The 9,936-nt window shown below is 40.4% G+C and overlaps 1 pseudogene; it reads left to right on the forward strand.

Moving 5' to 3' along the window:
• Positions 1 to 2,640: 2,640 nt before the first annotated feature.
• LOC124973811 (protein quaking-like) lies at positions 2,641 to 3,372 on the forward strand (annotated as a pseudogene).
• Positions 3,373 to 9,936: the final 6,564 nt, after the last annotated feature.

Consider the following 9,936-nt stretch of genomic DNA (forward strand, 5'->3'; position numbering starts at 1 on the left):
GCAGTTCCAGCATCTTCAACAAATTTTCAAAGACTCCAGAGCACCAGGAATTCAACACCCACGGATCTTGAGGTCCTACCTTATCAGAAGAGGCTTGGACAAACTCTTTGCCTTTCCTAGACTTAGCTTCTTCACTTACTTCTCTCTCCGGGAGTCTAGGAATGTGTAAGACACAGTCAAAAATAAAAGTTGTTCTTGATATTAATTTTAATCCTGCACTAGACCTGAGATTTTAAGCAGTTAAGGAAGGGACTCCTTTTAACAAGGGAAGAATAGAGGCTACAGGGTGTCCCCAAAAGCTAACACTCTTCTTCCCCCTATCTTAATCATGATATAGTCTGCACCCTCCTTCATTTTCCAAAGCTGATGTATTAGTCAGCATTTCATTATTATGACAAATACCTGAGATGATGTGGTTATGATAACAGGTTTATTTTATCTCACAGTTTGGGAGGTTTCATTTCATGATCAGATGGCTCATTGCTTTAGATCCCATGGCAAGGCAGTATATCATTGTGGGAGCCAGCGTTGGAGGAAGGAACTCACTTCATGGTAGCCAGAGGAACAGGAGTCTCAATATCTCCTTATAAAACAGGTCCACAATGGCCTAACTTTATTTCACTAGGCCCTACTACGTACAATTCCATCTTCAAAGAGCAATGTGACTGGACACCCAACATTCAACATATGATGGACCTTTGGGGCACAAATGTGCCCATGACAGCTAACTTCTAGAAATTATCATCAAAAGTTTGTAAACTGGGAATTGGGACAAATAGTGCAATATGGAAAGTCGCTTTCCTGGTCACTCCGTGTCATAAAGCTATGATCTCATTTACCTCTCCTTAAAAGGAGAGAGAGGGGATCTTTTCTGGGAAATAACTCTGAACATTGAAAACAGATTGGGGAATCACATGGTTGGATAGAACAAATTAACAGAGATTCCCAAGGATGCTGCTCCTGGCAACTCTCTTGCGCTAAAATTGTGAAGCAGTACTCAAGTTAGAGAATCCCAGTTTTGGGGGCTCCTAGGGGTGTGTAGATATGGCGTGAGATCAGAGTTCAAAGTCACTGCACAAAGAAACTGAAGCGTATCTATTGCAACAATATCTTGCAGAGGGGAAAGGGAGCAGAATATATCTCCTGTCTCTCCTGGCTATGAGGGAAATAGGAGGAAGGAATCACTTTACAGCTCCATCACAGAGGAAGGGTAATTGCGGGCCCTGAGTTCCCAACAGCTGTACCTGGACAGAAGAACATGTTTGGCAAACCCACAATGCACACCACAGTGTGGAACTAAGAGACCAGAAGAAAATCAAAAAAGTGGAGTGAGGTTTTTGTAGGGGGAAAGTGGACAGAAAAACACACTTGACTACCTTTTCCACAGAACAACCTCTTATAAAATTGGACTTCCTGAAAGTACAGCTATAAAGAGGAGTCTAGGTGGAGAACACAAAAATGTGGGGAGGAATTCATAGTTTGGTGTCTGAACCCTAGAGTTGTAAAAATACATAGTTGATGCGTGTTTGAGGGGAACAAGTAATCACCACTCCCCTGTATGAGTGAAACCCATGGGTTTTTTTGGGGGGGACAGTCTTCGAGCAAGGCCCAGTATCTGCTCAGCCAGGGAACTGCACCAGTTATAAACCTTTGGACCAATCCATGGAAGTGTATGTAAACTTAACCTGAACCCTGCTCCGAATGGCAGGGCCTCTTGGAACTCCTGTCACTTCAGAAACCACAACTAGCAAAACCGAGCAGAATATTCGGACCTCCAATGGGAACAATTCCCTAAATATTAAGACAGATCCTTTATTATTTTTATTTTTTTAATTTATACTTTATTACTTATTAGTTTTTTCTATTCAATCTTCTTTTGTGACCTGCTTGGCTCCTGGACATTTATACTTCTTTAGACCTGTATTTAGTTCTTTTCATTTTTAGTTTGGGTTTTTTTTTTCTTTGTGTCTTATTCCTAACATTTTTGTAAGGCTATTCTTCCTCATAGATCAATATTTTGAGAACTAAGATGTTTAGGGTTGGGGAGAGTGTCTTATACTGGAAAATTGGAGACATGGGGCAAGATCACCTGCCAATGCAGAGTACTGAGACTGAGCCCTGCTCTGGTTCCTTCCCAGGTGCAAAATATCCACCATGCAGGTTCCACTACTGAGCTGTCTAACCTCATGACTGGTCAATCACCCAGTTCTGGCCTCATGTTCAAGTGATGACTGATGTTATTTTGTAGCTACAATTACCTGGGTTTCTCCCGTGAGCTGTTTTTCAAAAGGTGTGTAATTCTGTACAGCAGGTGACACTACTGTCCCCAAACTCCCATGATCTACACTGGGATTTGCTAGGGGTTCTTGACCTAAACACCAGGTTTTGACTCCTATCACCAACTCTTCTATTAGCATACCATTGTGACATACAGTCACAGTCTCTCACCTCAGAATACATACCCATTTGTCAATTTTCACTGTCACATATATATGCTGGCCACCACAGAGATGGACGTTGGCTCCACAGAGGCCACTGGCCAGGGCTCACCCTCACTCATTCCTTCTCTCTGGCACAGGCCCCACATTGGAAATCTCAGTGAGCTGCAGAGCCTGGAATTAGGTCAATGTGATCAGGGAAATGGTAATACCAGATTACATGATGATGGAGATGATGAACGACAAAAAGATCTTGAGCAACCTGTCCAAATTCTGCAGGATCTCCAACTGCCTCCAGAGGCTGCTGGAAGAACATATTAGCACAGGGAAGATCGTTGGACCCAGATGATTTATCGTTAAACAGCCTGAAGCAGAAACTGGATTTATAATAATGGTGCCAGCCAGGGGCTCAATGTACACATAAAAAGGAGGAGGAGCAAAACAGAAAACCAAGTTTAAAGCATCAGAATGAGTATTTCCATGTGTGAATCTCTGTGGAAGATGCTCAGAGCAGAGCAGAGAAAAAACTGAGGAGAGCAGTTGAAGAAGTGAAGAAACGACTGCTACCAGCATCCAGAGGAGAAAACAACCAGAAGAAGATGCAGCTGATGGAGATGGGGATTCCAAATGACACCTAGAGAGATGTCAACATTACATCACCAGCCCTTGGCTTTTCTCTTGCAGCAACAGACCAGGCAGCTTCTAGGATCATAAATAGGCCTAGGCATGTCCTCCCCACAGCTGGCCATACAATTATGCCTTTGATCAGACAAATAAAGACAACTGATATGCTGAATGGAGCTCCTCAACCAACTGCTGCAATAGTCCCTCCAGGACCTGAGCCTGGGTTCATCTACACACCCTACCAATACCCTTACAGTTGACACCAGCTACATGAATCCTTGACTACCCTCTTGAACCCAGAGGTATATGAGTTGCAGTGGCTACTGAAGTTCAGAGGCAAGACATGTGTTTCCATCATTACCAAAGGATTGTGACCAAAGGATGAGCTGCCACTGGCTACTAACCTGTGAACTTCTGATCCTGAACACTTCACCCAGTGATGACAAGAACACACTTGCCTGCTGAACAGTGGCCTTTGCTTGCCTGTGGTCAGTGCAGTGAGCTGAGGGACTTGTCTATTTGCCTTACCATCTAACCAAACAAAAGACAAGAAAATGTTTTCCTGTAATTCACCTCCCCACCCTCCCAAGCCCCACCCTGTGTGGATGAAAGTGTTTCTAGAAACTGCCCTGAATTGTAGGAAAGTATTAAGGCCCAAATCATCCCACAGCACTGATCATCTTTCAGTGTCTCACCCCAAGTGAATGGTAAGAAGGGAGACAGATGACCCTTATCTACTCAGTGACAGGAGGCATTTACTGTAAGAGTCTTCTAGGAAAGTTTTCTTCTTATTGGGAAGTCATTCTCTCTGAATGAACTGTGTGATGATGCATCATGCATGAACCTTCTTCAGTCAGGTAATCCCTGGTGAAGTGATTCAAAGAGGACTCAAAGTTTGATATGCTGTTCAGTCACCGCAGTGCCCCAAAGGGCAGAAGATGCAACTTTTGAAATATTGCCTGCCACGTTTGAAGTAGTAGAAGGTTGTGCCATGAGAGAAAAACTTAAAGGGTTTTGAAAAGTAATGCAAATAACAAAACTGCAACAGCACTTTTAAAACAATGAATATCTGAGCTATTATTGAGGAATCTTTGTTTCATAGCTTCCTTAATAAAATTTGAGAACATTGTCCATCCATTGTGTGTCACATTATTGGGCAAATTGTTCAAGTATTTTTACAACTCCCTTTGTAGAAGAAAATTGTTAAGGATGTAAAATCCATACCTGCCTATTTGCTGTACCCCTGTAATGGAAATAAAGATAAAAGTGTAGTTCATTGAAACAAATGAAGAAAAATATTTTTACTCTACAAGGCTGCTGGTACAAAATGTGTTTGTTTGTGTTTGTGAGTTTATGTATATATATATATATATATATATATATATACACACATACACACACACACACATATATATACATAAACCCACAACATATACATATATATACATATGTTTGTGGGTTTATGTATATATATGTGTGTGTGTGTGTGTATATATATATATATATATATATATATATATATATGAAATATACCATTTAATGCCTTGAAGTGTTTTAAAACAAGGGCAAAGAATGTTATTTCATAAATGATTTTTTCTGGTGGTGGTCAAAATGAAAAACAAAGAGCACACTTTGTCTTTCTTTTTTATTTTTAACAGATTGAAACAAGTCTAAATAAAACAAAGTGTCTTATTTTCCTTTATGTTCATTTACTGAAGTATCTCGTAAGATCAGCTCCTCCCTCAGAATGAAAGTTAATGCATGTGACTCAGTCATCCAGTGTATGAAAGAGGATGAGGGGGACAAATGGGTTGAGGCATTGAATCACATGATTTGTGCCATATAAACTTCATGCAAATTTGTCAAATTCGATACTGCTAAAAACATTGATAGCTATTCTAATATCTGACTAGTTATTTTCAAAAAATATATCACAGTTGACTACTTTTGCTTGTAACAATCTTCAGTGTCAACCGAAAGAAATCTGAGACAATGATTCTGTGTGATCACAACAACAGCTGACTAGACATAACCAGAGCTTTACTCTATTGAGAGAAGGGGGATGCATTTTTTTTGTTTGTTTATTTTTTGTTTTATTATTATTTTTATTGGTACTGGAGATAATAGTATACGTAGGCAAAGTTTATCACAAATACGATTTATTTCTTTTTTAGTTTCCACTTTGTAGAACAGTCGGAAACTCAGTTGGCACCTTCACAGTGACCTCGCCCTGGTCTTGTCTCACTTGGAACTGTTTTCAGTTTATTTACCATGCGATAGATTGTTGTTGCTTGTATTCGCTCATCTTGCTTTCGTGCGCCACCACTCTTTGTGTTACACATACTGTTGTTATGATTTACTTCAATACAAGCTGTGTCATTATGATTTTCATTTTGGTTGGTTGTTTGAATAAATTTGTGACACTCAAACACTTGAGGTGACAGTTAAAAATGATACAGCACTTGATCCAGTTTCATCTCAAAAGACATGAACTTTTTTGATGTTGATCAAACATCTTTTATGGGGAAAGAAAATGTGTGAAATAACAGATGTGTGACATGTGTGAGTAATGTTGGCTCTGAACAAATATTGAAAACAGTTGAAAAAATATTGGATCAACAGAAAAGAAACATGAATTCTGAAAACTGAATGCCTTGGTATTATAATTCTGTATTCAATTTATTTCTTATTAATTCAATTTAAGATATTATTTTTTAGACAGTGTTATTTAATGTTTATCATGGATAGACCAGAGAATCACTGATATGTTACCATGGTGCTTACTTGCATTTTTTGTGTAGTTTTTATTATTGTAACAGTTTTCATGCTGTATATGTACCATAACCAACCTATTGCTTATGAGAAACATGTAAGATAATGTATTTACAGCCACTGTTACAAGTTTATGGTGCACGTTTCTATCTCGTTTTATATGTGTGTTATATAATATTAAAAAAAATTCACGATTGAGAAAAGGATAGAAAAGCAAAACCACAGTTATGATAAGAGAAACCTGCCAGTTGTTTTGCAGTATATTATTATATTGTGTGTCTTGTCTTGGGATTTTGTTAACTAATGAATGAATGAAAGAATAAAACACTGGGGTTTTACTTGGGATTTTACATCACTTGCAATTTAATTCTTTATTTCTTTGCTGTTTCTACTAACCCAAAGCATTATTTTAATGAATGGTTATAATACCAACCTGAAAGAAAGACAATGAGGGTTATGGGAGGAGAGGAGTGATGTGATGAGGAGTAACTAGGGTAACTTCATTGTAATTCATTCACGTCTACCTCAGGACATGTACCTGTATTTATTGTGTTTTCCTGTGATTTTTTTCTTTTATAGAATGAGTTCAAAAGCATCTGTTACCAAGTAAATAGAATTTAATATAAATTAAATACCAACATCAAACATTAAATACCAACATTAAACTCATTTAACAAAGTAAACATAAATCTGTACAGTTTATACAAAGTAGACCATTATGTCAGTGGGAGGGAGAAACCACAAAAGTTCTGCTGCTTCACCTCCTGCCAGCTGGTTGCAGCTTCTCTGCACTTCAAGATTCGCCATAGAAGCTGGAACTCCAGGACCAGAAATCACTGTCTGCCCAGGTGTCCCTGTAGCAATCTGCAACACAGAACCAGATGCAGGGTTACATGGGAGGAGTTTCTGGCCACAGAAACAGTGGCAAGGACCACAATTTTCCTCAGGTTGTGCAAGGTGACTTTGGACCCTGATCTCCCCTGGGATCTGGTTGAGGAAAACTGAGTCTACTCTGCTGCCCTCAGCAAAGGGTGTTGTCAATGGGCGGAGAATGTCTATAAATGCCCTCCAGGAGCAACTTCCCATGGATATTGACCTTCAGAACCTTCTGAGGCTGCTCCCTAGAGAGTGAACATGAGGCAGAGGAAAGGGTTCTATAGGGAAGTTGGGTGAGAATGTTGAGTCTGTGCACCCTGAGGAGCAGCAGGTGTGCTGACACAGGCTGGAGCAAGGATCATGTTCCTCCAGCCCTACCACCTCTGCAGCTTCATCCTCAGACAGCTTCCTGCACTGATTTTAACCCTACATGTACCTCCCCTTGCATGGTCATGGTCACAAGCAATAGTGGCCACTTCAGTGCTCTCCTTGCTTCTGGTGGATTGCATAAAGTGCAAGAAAGTGAAGGAAGCATTGGAGAATATGTGAACTTATTTGACACCTGCTCTCCCTCCCATACTCTCCACACTCACATTTCCTATTCTTGTCCCTTGTTGTCTCCTTTTGCTTCCTTGAGCTCCCTGGAAGCAGATTCCTTTGGGGTATGCTTTCTAACTGGGTAATCTTTACATATTAAAGGAAGGGTACATTCTTGCATACTAAGTGTTATTCAGCATGAATCAGTGGAGCTGCCTGAGGTTGGAAACCAGGGACAAGACTAAGATATTTGGTGCAGAGAGATTTCACAGTCCCTGAAGGACTAAGAACTTCTAAGATGTATATGAGTAAAGTCCCGTGCAAAAAGTCATAAAAAGTGGGATAGAGGAAACTTGGGAGGGGTATAAAAAAAGAAGGTATAAAAATAGACACATAGGAAATAAATTACATTCACATTTCTGGTTGTATTATCATCATCATCATCCTCGGTGTCCGTAAAGTTGCCTACAGCATGGACAAGAGCAGTGGTGGTAATGATGTGGCCTTGGAAAAAGGAAAGGTAAAGTTAAGTCAAGGTGAGAACTTGAGATGCTGCAGCTCCTGGTGTTCTGTAGCCCAAAGTCAAAGGTCTCCATTTTTCTCTCGTCTGCCCTCCTGTCTCAATGTCTCCATCACCTCACCTTGCAATGAGGAATAGATCTGGGATCCCATGCACTGTTTTCCAGTTCAGATTCTCCCACTCTCCTCAGTTAGGGAAGCCTGTGTCCACCTGTTCCTCCGAAAGGCAGCCACTCTCTCCCTGAGTTTCTAGACATAGTTCTCTTGAATGCAAGCAAATTCAGATTACCCGACCTAGTCCCAGGAATTGAAAATTAGATGAGGACTAGATGTGAGAAACATGTTCAAGGAATGAACTTCTCCGCATTCTTTTACAGAGGACAACTAGAGGACTGTCTGAGGAAGTTTTCTTTATGTTCCCCATATTTGCGAGTGTCTTTTAAACCGGAGTAGACAATAAGCAGAAGAGAAAGTACCCCTATAAGAAGATGCAGAGTGGAATTTGATGCCTTTCACACTGCTTAGCACAGCTGAGAGGAACTTTGACTACAGGTTCACAGAATGCCTCTGGGAAAGATTCCTTCCATTGTGGGTCAAACCAAAGTACATGTCTAAATTCTTTCATTCATGATTCCTAAGAACTGCACACCAATGAGAGTCAAGCTATTGGATAATTAGTAGAGACATATTCATGACAGAGTGGGTCATACAAGAAGATTGTGTGTCAATAGCAAGGCAGAAGTTGTCCTCTTACAAACAGGATGTTCAAAGTCAGTAGGTCTACTAACTCTTATTCCTATGTCATTAAACTATGAAAGTAATACATTTTTTCAATTGATTTCTATTTCAGATCCATTCTTCATTTTGCACATATGTAGGTGGACCCAACTCCTACCAGGAACCCTTTCCTTTTGGGTCACACCAAAAGGACTGTTCACTCCTGCAGGCTCTTCATCGTCACTGCTCCAGTCACATGCTTGGCTGTACATCCCACCTTTAGAGACACAAACATCAACAACAGACTTAACTAAGAGTGTCTCATGCTTTCTTCTTTACCAATTCAGATCATGAGGAGTGCTAGGGTTGGATGTTGTTTGTCCCCTACAGGATTATGTGATTGAGGCTTGGTCCTCAATGTGACCATAATGAGAGTTGTGAAACCAGTTGGAAGACAGGTCTGGGTAAAGGTAAAAAGATCATTTCAGGGCCTCAACCTCACAGGCAGGAATATATTTTTCTCACACCCTTGTTAGATCCTGGATTCTATAGGAAGACCAAATGAGACATCAGATCCCTGGTGGTGTCCTGTCTCCCCATGTGATGTCTCCCTCCTACACCTGCTTCCATGAGGACACCACTAATCATGCAATGAAGCTAAGAGGGCATTCACTGAATCCAAGCAGGTGCTAGTGCCATGTTCTTTAATCTCCAGAATTGTAAGCTAAACACACCTGCATAAATTATTCGCTCTCAACTGTGTTCTTTATAGTAATAAAAACAGAGTAATGCTAATATTAATATTCTGGAACATGCTGATCTGTGTTCTGGCTTCTGAGACACTCTCTGACCTCTGTGTGGTTGGAGGACTTCAACAAGATGCTGCAAACAATTGCAAACCTTGACTTGAGAGAGTGGAGCTGCAGGAGTCAAATTTCAACTTCTTATTTCCACTTGCATATTATCACTATGTCCTTGACAGAGAAGAACCTGACACCCAAACTATGATGCAAACAGTTTGAGCATTATTAATTCCTGGAACAACACTGTGCCAGAATCAGAGCAGCTGTCCACAGGGGAATGGGAATGTTCTCTGCATTATGCACACAGGTCTACTTGGCATTTCAATGGCAGAACTGGGATTAATCTCTGAATATTTCAGTTTAAAATGTACAAAATGAAATGTAGACAGCACATACATGCAGGAACTGCCATTTTATGATGGCGAAGACCAGAAATTAAAAAATGAGGGAGACAGGACCTTCATTCCCCTGAGTTTCATTGCGCAGAAGTTTAGTATCCTGATCTCCCCACTCACTTGTAATTTGACTGTGGACTCATGCAAAAGGACCAGGATCTTTCTGAGGACCTGAGGACATCACATCAGTGAAATCAACATTTAGATGCAGATGACTCCCAGCATGGTCTAGAACATCCTGCCTAGAACTAAGAG

The sequence above is a fragment of the Sciurus carolinensis genome, unplaced genomic scaffold (assembly GCF_902686445.1).
Source record: "Sciurus carolinensis unplaced genomic scaffold, mSciCar1.2, whole genome shotgun sequence".
NCBI classification, from domain to species: Eukaryota; Metazoa; Chordata; class Mammalia; order Rodentia; family Sciuridae; genus Sciurus; species Sciurus carolinensis.